The following is a 14,411-nucleotide window of genomic DNA, read 5'->3' as shown; positions in this document are numbered from 1 at the left end:
GCTCCCACCCATGTCTACCACCACCCCCACCCCCCAGCCACCATGGGTAGCCCCCACCAGGCCCCCACTCATGTCTCCCACCCACCCCCACCCCCCAGCAGTGCAGGGGCAGCCCCCACCAGGCTCCCACCGATGTCTACCACCCCCCCACCCCCCAGCCACCATGGGCAGCCCCCACCAGGCCCCCACTCATGTCTCCCACCCACCACCACCCCCCCAGCAGTGTGGGGCACCCTCCACCAGGCCCCCACTCATGTCTCCCACCACCCCCACCCCCCAGGCACCATGGGCAGCCTCCGCCAGGCCCCCACTCAAGTCTCCCACCCACCCCCACCCCCCCAGCAGTGTGGGGCACCCTCCACCAGGCTCCTACCCATGTCTACCACCACCCCCACCCCCCAGCCACCATGGGCAGCCCCCGCCAGGCCCCCACTCATGTCTCCTACCACCCCCGCCCCCCCGGCAGTGTGGGGCACCCTCCACCAGGCCCCCACTCATGTCTCCCACCCACCCCCACCCCCCCAGCAGTGTGGGGCACCCTCCACCAGGCTCCCACCCATGTCTACCACCACCCCCACCCCCCAGCCACAATGGGCAGCCCCTGCCAGGCCCCCACTCATGTCTCCCACCACCCCCACCCCCCAGCCACCATGGGCAGCCCCCACCAGGCTCCCACTCATGTCTCCCACCCACCCCCACCCCCCCAGCAGTGTGGGGCACCCTCCACCAGGCTCCCACCCATGTCTACCACCACCCCCACCCCCCAGCCACCATGGGCAGCCCCCGCCAGGCCCCCACTCATGTCTCCCACCACCCCCACCCCCCCAGCAGTGTGGGGCACCCTCCACCAGGCACCCACTCATGTCTCCCACCCACCCCCACCCCCCAGCAGTGTGGGGCACCCTCCACCAGGCTCCCACCCATGTCTACCACCACCCCCACCCCCCAGCCACCATGGGCAGCCCCCGCCAGGCCCCCACTCATGTCTCCCACCACCCCACCCCCCAGCCACCATGGGCAGCCCCCACCAGGCCCCCACTCATGTCTCCCACCCACCCCCACCCCCCAGCAGTGCAGGGGCACCCTCCACCAGGCTCCCACTCATGTCTCCCACCACCCCCACCCCCCAGCCACCATGGGCAGCCTCCGCCAGGCCCCCACTCATGTCTCCCACCCACCCCCACCCCCCCAGCAGTGTGGGGCACCCTCCACCAGGCTCCCACCCATGTCTACCTCCACCCCCACCCCCCAGCCACCATGGGCAGCCTCCGCCAGGCCCCCACTCATGTCCCCCTGCCCACAGGCCCTGACAATCCTCAAGCATGTGCCTCATGGCCAGCCACCACATCCCAAAGACACAACCAAGTATTACATGTGCCCATGATACTACTCCAATGGAAACAATGTAAATCAACACATGTGTCTCACACACACACAATGGTTGCAAGTGAACCTGAAAACCCATATCATGACATGCATGAAAACAATGAGATGAAACCACACATTGAAGAATGAAAAAATCCAAATAATGTATTAAAAACAACAGCAATGGCAATCAAAATTAACCACCCATGTCTCCCACCACCCCCACCCCCCAGCCACCATGGGCAGCCTCCGCCAGGCCCCCACTCATGTCTCCCACCCACCCCCACCCCCCCAGCAGTGTGGGGCACCCTCCACCAGGCTCCCACCCATGTCTACCACCACCCCCACACCCCAGCCACCATGGGTAGCCCCCACCAGGCCCACACTCATGTCTCCCACCCACCCCACCCCCCAGCAGTGCAGGGGCAGCCCCCACCAGGCTCCCACCCATGTCTACCACCCCCCCACCCCCCAGCCACCATGGGCAGACCCCACCAGGCCCCCACTCATGTCTCCCACCACCCCCACCCCCCCAGCAGTGTGGGGCACCCTCTACCAGGCCCCCACCCATGTCTCCCACCACCACCACCCCCCAGCCACCATGGGCAGCCTCCGCCAGGCCCCCACTCATGTCTCCTACCCACCCCCACCCCCCAGTAGTGTGGGGCACCCTCCACCAGGCTCCCACCCATGTCTACCACCACCCCCACCCCCCAGCCACCATGGGCAGCCCCTGCCAGGCCCCCACTCATGTCTCCTACCACCCCCACCCCCCCAGCAGTGTGGGGCACCCTCCACCAGGCCCCCACTCATGTCTCCCACCCACCCCACCCCCCAGCAGTGTGGGGCACCCTCCACCAGGCTCCCACCCATGTCTACCACCACCCCACCCCCCAGCCACCATGGGCAGCCCCCGCCAGGCCCCCACTCATGTCTCCCACCACCCCCACGCCCCAGCCACCATGGGCAGCCCCCACCAGGCCCCCACTCATGTCTCCCACCCACCCCCACCCCCCAGCAGTGCAGGGGCACCCTCTACCAGGCTCCCACCCGTGTCTACCACCCCCCAGCCACCATGGGCAGCCTCCGCCAGGCCCCCACTCATGTCTCCCACCCACCCCAGCAGTGTGGGGCACCCTCCACCAGGCTCCCACCCATGTCTACCACCACCCCCACCCCCGAGCCACCATGGGCAGCCCCGCCAGGCCCCCACTCATGTCTCCCACCACCCCCACCCCCCCAGCAGTGTGGGGCACCCTCCACCAGGCACCCACTCATGTCTCCCACCCACCCCCACCCCCCAGCAGTGTGGGGCACCCTCGACCAGGCTCCCACCCATGTCTACCACCACCCCCACCCCCCAGCCACCATGGGCAGCCCCCGCCAGGCCCCCACTCATGTCTCCCACCATCCCCACCCCCCAGCCACCATGGGCAGCCCCCACCAGGCCCCCACTCATGTCTCCCACCCACCCCCACCCCCCAGCAGTGCAGGGGCACCCTCCACCAGGCCCCCGCTCATGTCTCCCACCCACCCCCACCCCCCAGCAGTGTGGGGCACCCTCCACCAGGCTCCCACCCATGTCTACCTCCACCCCCACCCCCCAGCCACCATGGGCAGCCTCCGCCAGGCCCCCACTCATGTCCCCCTGCCCACAGGCCCTGACAATCCTCAAGCATGTGCCTCATGGCCAGCCACCACATCCCAAAGACACAACCAAGTATTACATGTGCCCATGATACTACTCCAATGGAAACAATGTAAATCAACACATGTGTCTCACACACACACAATGGTTGCAAGTGAACCTGAAAACCCATATCATGACATGCATGAAAACAATGAGATGAAACCACACATTGAAGAATGAAAAAATCCAAATAATGTATTAAAAACAACAGCAATGGCAATCAAAATTAACCACCCATGTCTCCCACCACCCCCACCCCCCAGCCACCATGGGCAGCCTCCGCCAGGCCCCCACTCATGTCTCCCACCCACCCCCACCCCCCCAGCAGTGTGGGGCACCCTCCACCAGGCTCCCACCCATGTCTACCACAACCCCCACACCCCAGCCACCATGGGTAGCCCCCACCAGGCCCACACTCATGTCTCCCACCCACCCCCACCCCCCAGCAGTGCAGGGGCAGCCCCCACCAGGCTCCCACCCATGTCTACCACCCCCCCACCCCCCAGCCACCATGGGCAGCCCCCACCAGGCCCCCACTCATGTCTCCCACCACCCCCACCCCCCAGCAGTGTGGGGCACCCTCCACCAGGCCCCCACCCATGTCTCCCACCACCCCCACCCCCCAGCCACCATGGGCAGCCTCCGCCAGGCCCCCACTCATGTCTCCTACCCACCCCCACCCCCACAGCAGTGTGGGGCACCCTCCACCAGGCTCCCACCCATGTCTACCACCACCCCCACCCCCCAGCCACCATGGGCAGCCCCCGCCAGGCCCCCACTCATGTCTCCTACCACCCCCACCCCCCCAGCAGTGTGGGGCACCCTCCACCAGGCCCCCACTCATGTCTCCCACCCACCCCCACCCCCCCAGCAGTGTGGGGCACCCTCCACCAGGCTCCCACCCATGTCTACCACCACCCCCACCCCCCAACCACCATGGGCAGCCCCCGCCAGGCCCCCACTCATGTCTCCCCCCACCCCCACGCCCCAGCCACCATGGGCAGCCCCCACCAGGCCCCCACTCATGTCTCCCACCCACCACCACCCCCCAGCAGTGTAGGGGCACCCTCTACCAGGCTCCCACCCGTGTCTACCACCCCCCCACCCCCCAGCCACCATGGGCAGCCTCCGCCAGGCCCCCACTCATGTCTCCCACCCACCCCCAGCAGTGTGGGGCACCCTCCACCAGGCTCCCACCCATGTCTACCACCACCCCCACCCCCCAGCCACCATGGGCAGCCCCCGCCAGGCCCCCACTCATGTCTCCCACCACCCCCACCCCCCCCAGCAGTGTGGGGCACCCTCCACCAGGCACCCACTCATGTCTCCCACCCACCCCCACCCCCCAGCAGTGTGGGGCACCCTCCACCAGGCTCCCACCCATGTCTACCACCACCCCCACCCCCCAGCCACCATGGGCAGCCCCCGCCAGGCCCCCACTCATGTCTCCCACCACCCCCACCCCCCAGCCACCATGGGCAGCCCCCACCAGGCCCCCACTCATGTCTCCCACCCACCCCCACCCCCCAGCAGAGCAGGGGCACCCTCCACCAGGCTCCCACCCGTGTCTACCACCCCCCCACTCCCCAGCCACCATGGGAAGCCCCCACCAGGTCCCCACTCATGTCTCCCACCACCCCCACCCCCCCAGCAGTGTGGGGCACCCTCCACCAGGCCCCCACCCATGTCTCCCACCGCCCCCACACCCCAGCCACCATGGGCAGCCTCCGCCAGGCCCCCACTCATGTCTCCCACCCCCCCCCCCACCCCCCCAGCAGTGTGGGGCACCCTCCACCAGGCTCCCACTCGTGTCTACCACCCCCCCACCCCCCAGCCACCATGGGCAGCCCCCACCAGGCCCCCACTCATGTCGATCCCACCCCAACCCACCCAGCAGTGTGGGGCACCCTCCACCAGGCCCCCACCCATGTCTCCCACCACCCCCGGCCCCAAGCCACCATGGGCAGCCTCTGCCAGGCCCCCACTCATGTCTCCCACCACCCCCACCCCCCCAGCAGTGCAGGGGCACCCTCCACCAGGCCCCCACTCATGTCTCCCACCACCCCCACCCCCCAGCAGTGCAGGGGCACCCTCCACCAGGCCCCCACCCATGTCTCCCACTACCCCCACCCCCCAGCCACCATGGGCAGCCTCCGCCAGGCCCCCACTCATGTCTCCCACCCACCCCCACCCCCCCAGCAGTGTGGGGCACCCTCCACCAGGCTCCCACCCATGTCTACCACCACCCCCACCCCCCAGCCACCATGGGCAGCCTCCGCCAGGCCCCACTCATGTCTCCCACCCCCCCACCCCCCCAGCAGTGCAGAGGCACCCTCCACCAGGCCCCCACTCATGTCTCCCACCACCCCCACCCCCCAGCAGTGCAGGGGCACCCTCCACCAGGCCCCCACTCATGTCTCCCACCACCACCACCCCCCAGCCACCATGGGCAGCCTCCGCCAGGCCCCCACTCATGTCTCCCACCCACCCCCACCCCCCCAGCAGTGTGGGGCACCATCCACCAGGCTCCCACCCATGTCTACCTCCACCCCCACCCCCAGCCACCATGGGCAGCCTCCGCCAGGCCCCCACTCATGTCCCCCTGCCCACAGGCCCTGACAATCCTCAAGCATGTGCCTCATGGCCAGCCACCACATCCCAAAGACACAACCAAGTATTACATGTGCCCATGATACTACTCCAATGGAAACAATGTAAATCAACACATGTGTCTCACACACACACAATGGTTGCAAGTGAACCTGAAAACCCATATCATGACATGCATGAAAACAATGAGATGAAACCACACATTGAAGAATGAAAAAATCCAAATAATGTATTAAAAACAACAGCAATGGCAATCAAAATTAACCAAAATACACAAGTAAAATAATAACAAAATTAAGCTGGCTGTCCCTTTTCAAATTAAATCAATAAATGATAATCCAAAAAAATGTCTTCCAAAGTTCAAGTCCATGAAAAGGAAATGAAGGGAAAAAAGAAATAGAAAACCATTGCTCCATGGGAAAAAATATTCATAGTAAAAAAAATATCCAAATCCAAAGTCCAACTATGTACAAAGTATTCAGGGTCCATCATCCTAAGAGAAGAAATGAAACCTACACTAAAATGGAACTATATACAAATGGTGGAGCAGTGTCCGTCGACTCCAAATAAAAATAAACTATAAAGGAAACCTATCACTAAATAACTATATACAATGGCGGCGGGCCAGTCCAGCGGCTCGCTTAGTGGTGTTCCGGGCCAGGGCATCATCGAACTCCTCGTCTATGTCCCGGAGGCGGTCCTGTTCCATGGCCCCGAGGGTCCGCAGGGACGCCGACATGTTCACCTCCAACTCCCTGCAGATTGCCTCGAGGCACTCGGCCCGCCTCAGGGCCCTCCGCATGGAGTTCTCCGCCCTGACCATCGTGAGCCGCACCTCCTCCGCCCGCCGCCGCTCCACATCTATGGCGTGGCCCAACCGCTGCCACACGGAAGACACTTCCCGTCCAGGGTCCTCCTGCCCTCCGGCCGATGCCTGCCCCTCCGATGTTGAAGGCCCCAAGCTATCGTGGCTCCCACCTACAGCCTCCTGCTGCAGCAGCTGCTGCTGTCCATGTGCCCTGTCCGATGGTGCCTGCACATCCTCCTCCAGCTGGGGTGCAGTCGTTGATGTGGCCACCCCTGCTGGACGTCTGACTCCCGACTGTGGCAGGGATCTGTTGTCCACCAGCCTGGCCGCACGGTCGGAGGCAGCTCCACAGGGCACCCAGGTGACACATGGGTGGGAAGATGGCATGGAGGACGACTAGGGCATAGGGGTTTCTGTGGAGAAGGGGGTCGGAACAAGGTCCAGGAAACGGAGGAATCCAGCACTGGTGAGCTGTCCCAGTGGGTCAACGTGGTCAACGAGCCATGCGAGAAGACGTGCAGACTCATCATGAAAAGACTGCAGGTCAGCTCGCATGGCCCGTTGACGCAACGCCACCCCACCCTGGACAGGCTCAACCTGGTGCAGGATAGCCACATCCGCAGGGAGAGGAAGGCCAGGTGTTGTAAGCCAATCCTCTCCCTGAGAACGGGTCTGGAGGTAGGCATCCCCGCAGGTGCAAGATGATGCAGTGACTGGAGCAGGGACAGGATTGCACACAGGCACCTCCGCGGCGGCCTGTGCTGCCTCCTGTCCCTGATCCTGCACTGCACCACAAGCACCAGTGGAATCCCCACCTCCAGACCGCGCCACTGTCGCTTGCCTCCTCCTCCACCAAACCCCCCACCAACCTGGATGACTCCGTGCCATCTTCCTCCGTTGGGGCCTGTGGGGTCCCAGCTGCCCCTTCTGCTGCCGAGGAGTCCAACTCCAACCTCCGCCTCTTGGACCTCCCCTCGGCAGCTGCGGCCTGGGACGCGGCACCAGACTCCTCACTCCCCGACGAGATCACAACCTGGGAGGGGATCCGGGCCTTGCGTCTCCGGCTGGTGGTGCGACCCCTGCCGCTGTGCTCCACAGCATCGTCTCCGCGCTCTTCATCAGTTGACGCTGCAGACAGGGAGAAAGAAAACACAGGCATCAGGGCACTGCAAAATGGACTCATACACACATGACAGTTATACATGAGTGGCATTTGTAAACCTCAGACATGGCATCACAATCCCCAACACACATGTCATTTCAACTTGCACACATGAGCCATACCACAGCCATATTGCAACAGCCAGCACCATCCATTCACATACAACAGCATGAGCAGCCAAATGTCATCCACACATCACATGTAACATAGGGAGTACACTACACATGCACACACAACACCAAACTTGCATGCATGTGTACACTTCCGCCAACTGTCGCAGTGTTTTGATCGACATCCATGTCACACCTGACAATCATTCCTCCACATCCTGTGCCATCAAGCCCACACATACAAGCACCATCCATGTGTCACACATGAGACCCCTCGCATGTGTCACCCTCACGGCCCTGTACACCCCCCCTACTTGGCCACATAAAAATACATGTTCAACCAGCACACTCCTGGCACACCACCACACGCACAGCTTACAATCAGTATGCATGTACACTTACCGCTCGACTCCAGACGGGTCTGCTTCTCAAGGACCTGGATGTGGAGCGCTGGGGATATGCGTTCCAGGACCCTCATCTGATCTTCCGACAAGTGGCCCCGGCGCCCCTTAGCATCCGCTGCCTTCAGGAGGCGCCGGGCCTTGTTGAGGGTCATGGACCTGAAGTCCTCCCAGCGCTTCCTGACACGTTCGTAGTCGCGGACTGCCACCTCCTCCGCGTTGATGGCAGTCACGATGTCCATCCAGATCTGTGTCCGTCCTTCCTTGTCGGCGCGCAACCTTCCGAAGAGGGCATCATACTGCCGCAGGACATGCTCCACCAGGACACCAACTTCGGTGGCAGTGAAGCTGGTGCCCCTCTGCCTCCTTGGCCGGGGGTTGCCACTGGTGCCAGATGTTGCAGTGCCCGACATGGCAACCCCAGAGGCAGGAGTGGGTGGGCAACTGGGTCCTGGGGCTGGGCTGTGGGGCGATGGAAAAGCAGTCGGGAGTCTTCGGTTCCAGCAGGGGTGGTCACAGCAACAGCATCCCTGGCTGATGTGCAGGCAGCAAATGGCAGGGCACGTGGGCAGCGGGCAGTCAGGCAGTAGCAGATGGCAGGTGGGAGCGTGCTCAGGGCTCTGGGGGGCAGTAATTCGGCCTTCTGGGCAGGAGCGTGGTCTTCCGTGTGTGAACGCGTGGCCAGCTTGATACGGAGTGATTTTGCACGTGAAAATCCAACACGTCTGCGTGTAATTCGAGGAAAGGCCCTTAGTGCGTAAATGCGTCAGCACACTGTACATTCATTGGCCCAAAGGCCACCAGCGTATGCGTGTCTATGAAGTCACGTGCACGTTGAATAGGGCACACGTTGGAAATGTTGCGTGTTAAAAAAATGAAAGACACGTCCGAGTGTCAAAGCGTGTAATTGGTGGAAATGGCCTTAGCGCGTACACGCGGAAGTGACAAAGCGTGTAATTGGTGGAAATGGCCCTACACGCAGAAGTGACAAAGCGTGTAATTGGTGGAAATGGCCCTACACGCAGAAGTGACAAAGCGTGTAATTGGTGGAAATGGCCCTAGCGCGTACATGCCGTAAGTGACGCTGGGCGTGTGGGCCTGCATAAAAGGTACGTGTAGAACACCATTTCCTTGTACATGCTTTTCGTGGAGAGCGAGTGGGTGAATTCTGTACTTCTTGTCGTTTCACACGCGATTTACTTCACAGCGTTTCAAGTTCGTACTCCCTGTTACCTCTGACAGCTTTTTCTCTTTTTTCTCTTTTTCTGGTTTTCCTGGGCCTGTTCCCTCAAACAGTGTTCCCTTCTACTGTTGTCCTGTCTCCTCAGACAGCGTACAAATCTTCTTTTGGCGGGGGTGTTGCCAACCAAACGCGCTTCTTTTTCACGCTCTTTTTCCTGGCAGACGGTGAGTCACGCACATATCTAACATCTGTGCTTGCCCCATGTGTAGCCTACCCCTTCAGAGGTCATTCTAGGCTGCGTGTGACACGCATACGTTCATTCTTGTGTTACTGGGTGCCACAGCGTAGTGCAGGTTTTTTTTTCCGCACACGTGGTCTAGGAGGGGTTGCGTGCACGTCATCTCCCTTTTTTGGGCTTCCTGTGCGTTGCGTGACCCATCATCTTTCCCCAGGGGTCACATTCAGCCTTGCTAGAGCACTAGGGTACAATTACCATCTGGTACCCAACCCCTTTGACCCCCAATTGCCCAGGACAATAGTTTACAGCCACTCCCATATGCACATTAACATCAGTGCCATGGTTGGGAGGCGAGGATTCCGTAAGGGTGGCAAAGGTGGACGAGCCACAAGTGGTGGCCGTGGTGGATCCGGTAGGGGACGTGGTCGCTACTTGCAGGGTGACCCTGTCCCCCCATGTGTGGAGGACCAGTCAAGGGCACCCATAATCCCCCCCACCCCCCCCCTGGTTGAGGCTGATGTGGATGACACCATCCATGCTCAGCCCTTGTTGGACCAGCCCATTGTGGCACCAGACCTGGCTGACTCCATGGCTGACTTCCAGGTCAGCAGGCCTATGACACGTGCGCTGGTGCACGTTGATGTCATCAGGCCACGTGGATCAGGGGCAGCAAGGTCATCTGCTGCCCCAAGTAGGCAGGGTGGAGAGGCTGCAGGGGCAGCTGTGGCTCCATCCACCCCAGCTCTCACACACCCAGCCAGGACAGTGTCGGTCCTAGTCCATCCTGCTGACATTCCCCCTGACACCATTACACTTGAGCCAATGCCTGCACCAACTCCCATGCTGAGTGTGCAATCCCACACTCCTGATACAGAGTCCACCAGGGCTCCTGCCCCTAGTGTCCAGAGCGGCGCAGGACACTCAGGATCACCACCACCTTCCAAGCGGAAGAGGAAGAGTGCTCGTCCGGCACAGGCTGATGCCCCAGACACGGCTACACAGTCCGGCCCGTCGAGGAAGCCCAGCTTCACGGATGCCGAACTGAATGCACTTGTCGAGTATGTGTCCGCACATGATAACAAGATGGTCATTGTTGAAAGATCCAAGACCACACCTGCACAACGCCAGGCACACTGGCAGACCGTTGCGGACATCGTAAGTGCCCTTGGAATCGTGAGACGCACAGCCAATGATTGCTATAAGCGCTGGAATGACCTAAAGCGCAGGGCAAAGAATAAGCTGGCCTCAAGTCATGCCGCAACTCTAGTGACTGGAGGTGGGTCTCCAGTAGAAGACATGGAACTCACTCCACATGAGTCAGTCGCTGGGACCTACGTCACGGAGGAACAGATCCAAGGCGTGGGAGATCTGCCTGATTATGAGGCATTGTCCGGTGAGTGCACATGCATGTGTGTGTCATCCATGTGCATGGTGTGTGTGTGAGGGCTTCTGTTTGTGTGCCAGGTGAGGGTGTGTGCGCCTGAGTCATTTGGGTCACCCATGTGCTTCATGCAATACATTCTGCGCAGCAGCATTTGGCCATAGCAGTATCCCTTCTGCCAACAGTAGACATCTAGGCCAACAGCACGCCAGTTGCCCTTAAAGTGTCACCTTGCCACAACATTGTTGCTTATTTTTCTCTGTTCATTCAGGCAGATTGTTTGCATTCCACCACTTTTACTAGGCATTTCTCAGTCCTGTAGTCACATGTCTGACATGGCTATGGTAAAGTGGAGTGACTTTGTTACCTGGATATCATTTGTTCACACATGTCCCTGTGCAATCGGACCATTTTGGACTGGCAGCTCCAGGTGAAAAATCAGACCTGTTTGAATTAGAAAAGCTATTACATGCAGGAACTGGACTGAATGAATAAGTGCTGCCCTCCTCTCCATCTTCACTCAATAGCAATGGTACATGCCATCTGTGTGATGGCATGTGTATTTCATCTGGCAATCACAGGCCAATGTGTGATGCCACTGCCAGGAAGCATGCAGAAAATGTGTTCATCTTCCATCTTGGTGTCATCAGTGTGTGCCATTTGCCTGCCCTTCATACGCAGTGAGGGTGCATGCATGGGAGGGTTTTAGTCATGTGGGACATGTGTCAATCAAGTACTGGTTCTCTTGCTTCTCAGCCCTCATTGTGTGCCATGGTGCTAGTGCCTGTTTCCATTTGTTTTCTTTTATGTCTTTGCAGGGGAAGACGCACCTGATACTGCTGAGGTTGTGGAGATGGTGCAGACCCAGGAGGGGTCCGAGGGCCGACCGACCACCAGTGAGGGACGTGGTGTGGTGGTGGGTGAGAACCCACAACTGCTGCAGGTTGTGCTCTCAAGGGGTGTCTCTGGCTGCACCTCCCCCGAGCTGTACTCAGGTTTTGATTCGGATGATGAGACCTACGTGCCATCGCAGGTGAGTGTTCCTGGGAGGGATTCTGTTCTGTCCCACCCACCTGCACCAGGGTCAGAACCCTCAATGGGGATGTCAGTGTTGGCAGCTACGCCTTTGGTGGTTACGGATGCAGGGTCACACTCCGCGACATCTGATCCTGTTCCTGGGCCAGCAGATCAGAGGGGGAATGCAGTCCTGCAGCCTCAGGCAGTGCCGTCACAGCAAGGCGCAGTTCGCCTTGCCCCAGACAGGTGTGGTGCCCGCCGACGTGGTGGCCGTACGCCATCTGGCAATACCGCATGGGAGAAATCCATTTACGGTATGGCAACCCAACAGGCAGCATCATCAGAGATGATGGCTCAGGCCATGGATAGGGTGGCCACTTCCATTGTCCCCCCCGAAAGGCTGATGGAGCGACTACAGCAGGCAACCGACTCCATCTGCCAGTCACACAGGGAGGACATGTTGGCATCCAACAGGGACAGGCGGGCGGCACTGGCGACTCTGCAGGAAGCCATCTCCATATAGTCCCAGGCCACAGGGAAGCCCTGAGGCAGGAGCTCCTTCACCTCAGGACGACTCGTGTTGAGCTTGAGGCTTCAACAAACCGAAGGACAGAGCAGCAGCTGGAGCGTCTCACCCGTACGCTCTCAGCTGAGATGCAGGCAACTAGGGCGGAGGTCCGGGCATCCCGTGAGTTGTTGCATGGGGACCTCCGCACACTCATCCTCCAGAACGAGACCTACAACACCCGCATGCTTGCATCCGTGGAGGAACAGACTAGGGCCTTGCGTGGGCTGCCTCCCATAGTGCAACCACCTCCGGATGCAGCTGCACAGGGTGATAATAGCGACAGCAGTGATACTCCCACAATAGGGTAGCGTGTGGGGCATGAGCCCATGGAGGTGTTTTTTTTTCCCAAGATCCACACAGGTGGGTTTTGGTGTGCACCCTGTCCTCGGACCTCCTGGGTGGCCTCCCCAAACCCCCCGGGCCCATTAATGGCCATTTCTGTTTTTTTTGTTTTTTTTGGGACAATGGGCCTCATTACACGGTAGGCGGTAAAAAATGTGATTTACCGTCATGGCGCTATTAGCGTGTCCGCCATCGTAGGAGACCGCTAATAGCGTTCCATTACGAGTTAGCGGACACGCGCATAGGGCCATGCCGGTAAATGACCCTACCGCCATGGCGCAAGAGCACCTTTCCGGCTCCGACCAAAGTGCTGATGGCACCTCCGCCCTCATGCTGCACGCTATTAGCGGTCACCGCTGTTAGCGGTCACTGCTATTAGCGGTCACCGTAAAACACCGGAACCGGAAATAGCGTCATCGCACCGGAACGGGAAAGAGCCCGGCGGCCATCTTTAAAAACACAATCCATTGCCATCCCCTGCACTCAGGACCTGCAGCAACACCACATCCCACAAGAACAAACAATGCCCAAGGCCCTAAAGAAAGCCGATGCGCGCCAGCGCAAAGAACGCTTCTCAAACGAGGAATTGAAAATGCTGGCAGACACCCTGGCTGCAAATGCAGACGTAGTCTTCGCTAGCGACATGCGGCACCCTGCACTCCTGAGAAAAAAGGAAATCTGGGCTGAGGTGGCGCAGAAAGTCAGTGCGGTGGGCTCCACCCCCCGCACCGTAAAGGACGTGCGCAAGCGGTGGGATGATCTGCGCCTCCGTGTACGCAGCATTTTATCGGCCAACAGGAATCTGGCCATGGGCACAGGAGGAGGAGGTGGATCCCCGATGAAGATGCAGGAGTGGGAGGAGACATGTGCCAGCACCATTGGCATAGAATCCATCGAGGGAGTGGGCCGAATGGAGTGTGGTGTGGCAACTACGTCAGACGGAGGTGAGTGACCACGCAAAACACAGCAATGCTAAGCATGAGTCCCTCCCCCAAATGTGAAATGGGAATTAGCTAATGGATGGGGTCATCACACACACATGTACACAACCCTGCATATATGCCGTGCACATCCCCACACAACCACATGAATGCAGCACCCCACACACGTGTCACCCTGACACATGTCCGGATGACCCACCCATCTGGCCAACAACCTGCAGGCCCAAACTAGATGTCCAAATCCATAGAACTGCAGCAACAACAACATATGCATGATGCACGTTGACCCATCAATGATGCTATCCCTGTCTTGCTCCCCCACAGGGTCACATTCTGACAGTGAGGAGCTGAACTCTGCAACGCAGGCCCCACCACCCAAAAAGCAGGCCAAGGGAAAGGATGCAGGCACCAGGCCCAGTACATCGAGGGGCACTGGGATATCTGGAGTGGCCCAGCGTTCAAAAGCCACACACGCAACAACCACACCGAGGATCGAAATGCCATCCGACACTGTGGCAGCACCCCCACCACCCACCCCCACCACTCAGGAGCCAGTGCCAGAAGGCACGCCGTCCGCAGCCAATAGCTCCGTCGG

This window comes from Ambystoma mexicanum, chromosome 7q (assembly GCF_040938575.1).
Source record: "Ambystoma mexicanum isolate Mex_15411 chromosome 7q, UKY_AmexF1_1, whole genome shotgun sequence".
NCBI classification, from domain to species: Eukaryota; Metazoa; Chordata; class Amphibia; order Caudata; family Ambystomatidae; genus Ambystoma; species Ambystoma mexicanum.
This window is presented reverse-complemented; position numbering follows the sequence as displayed.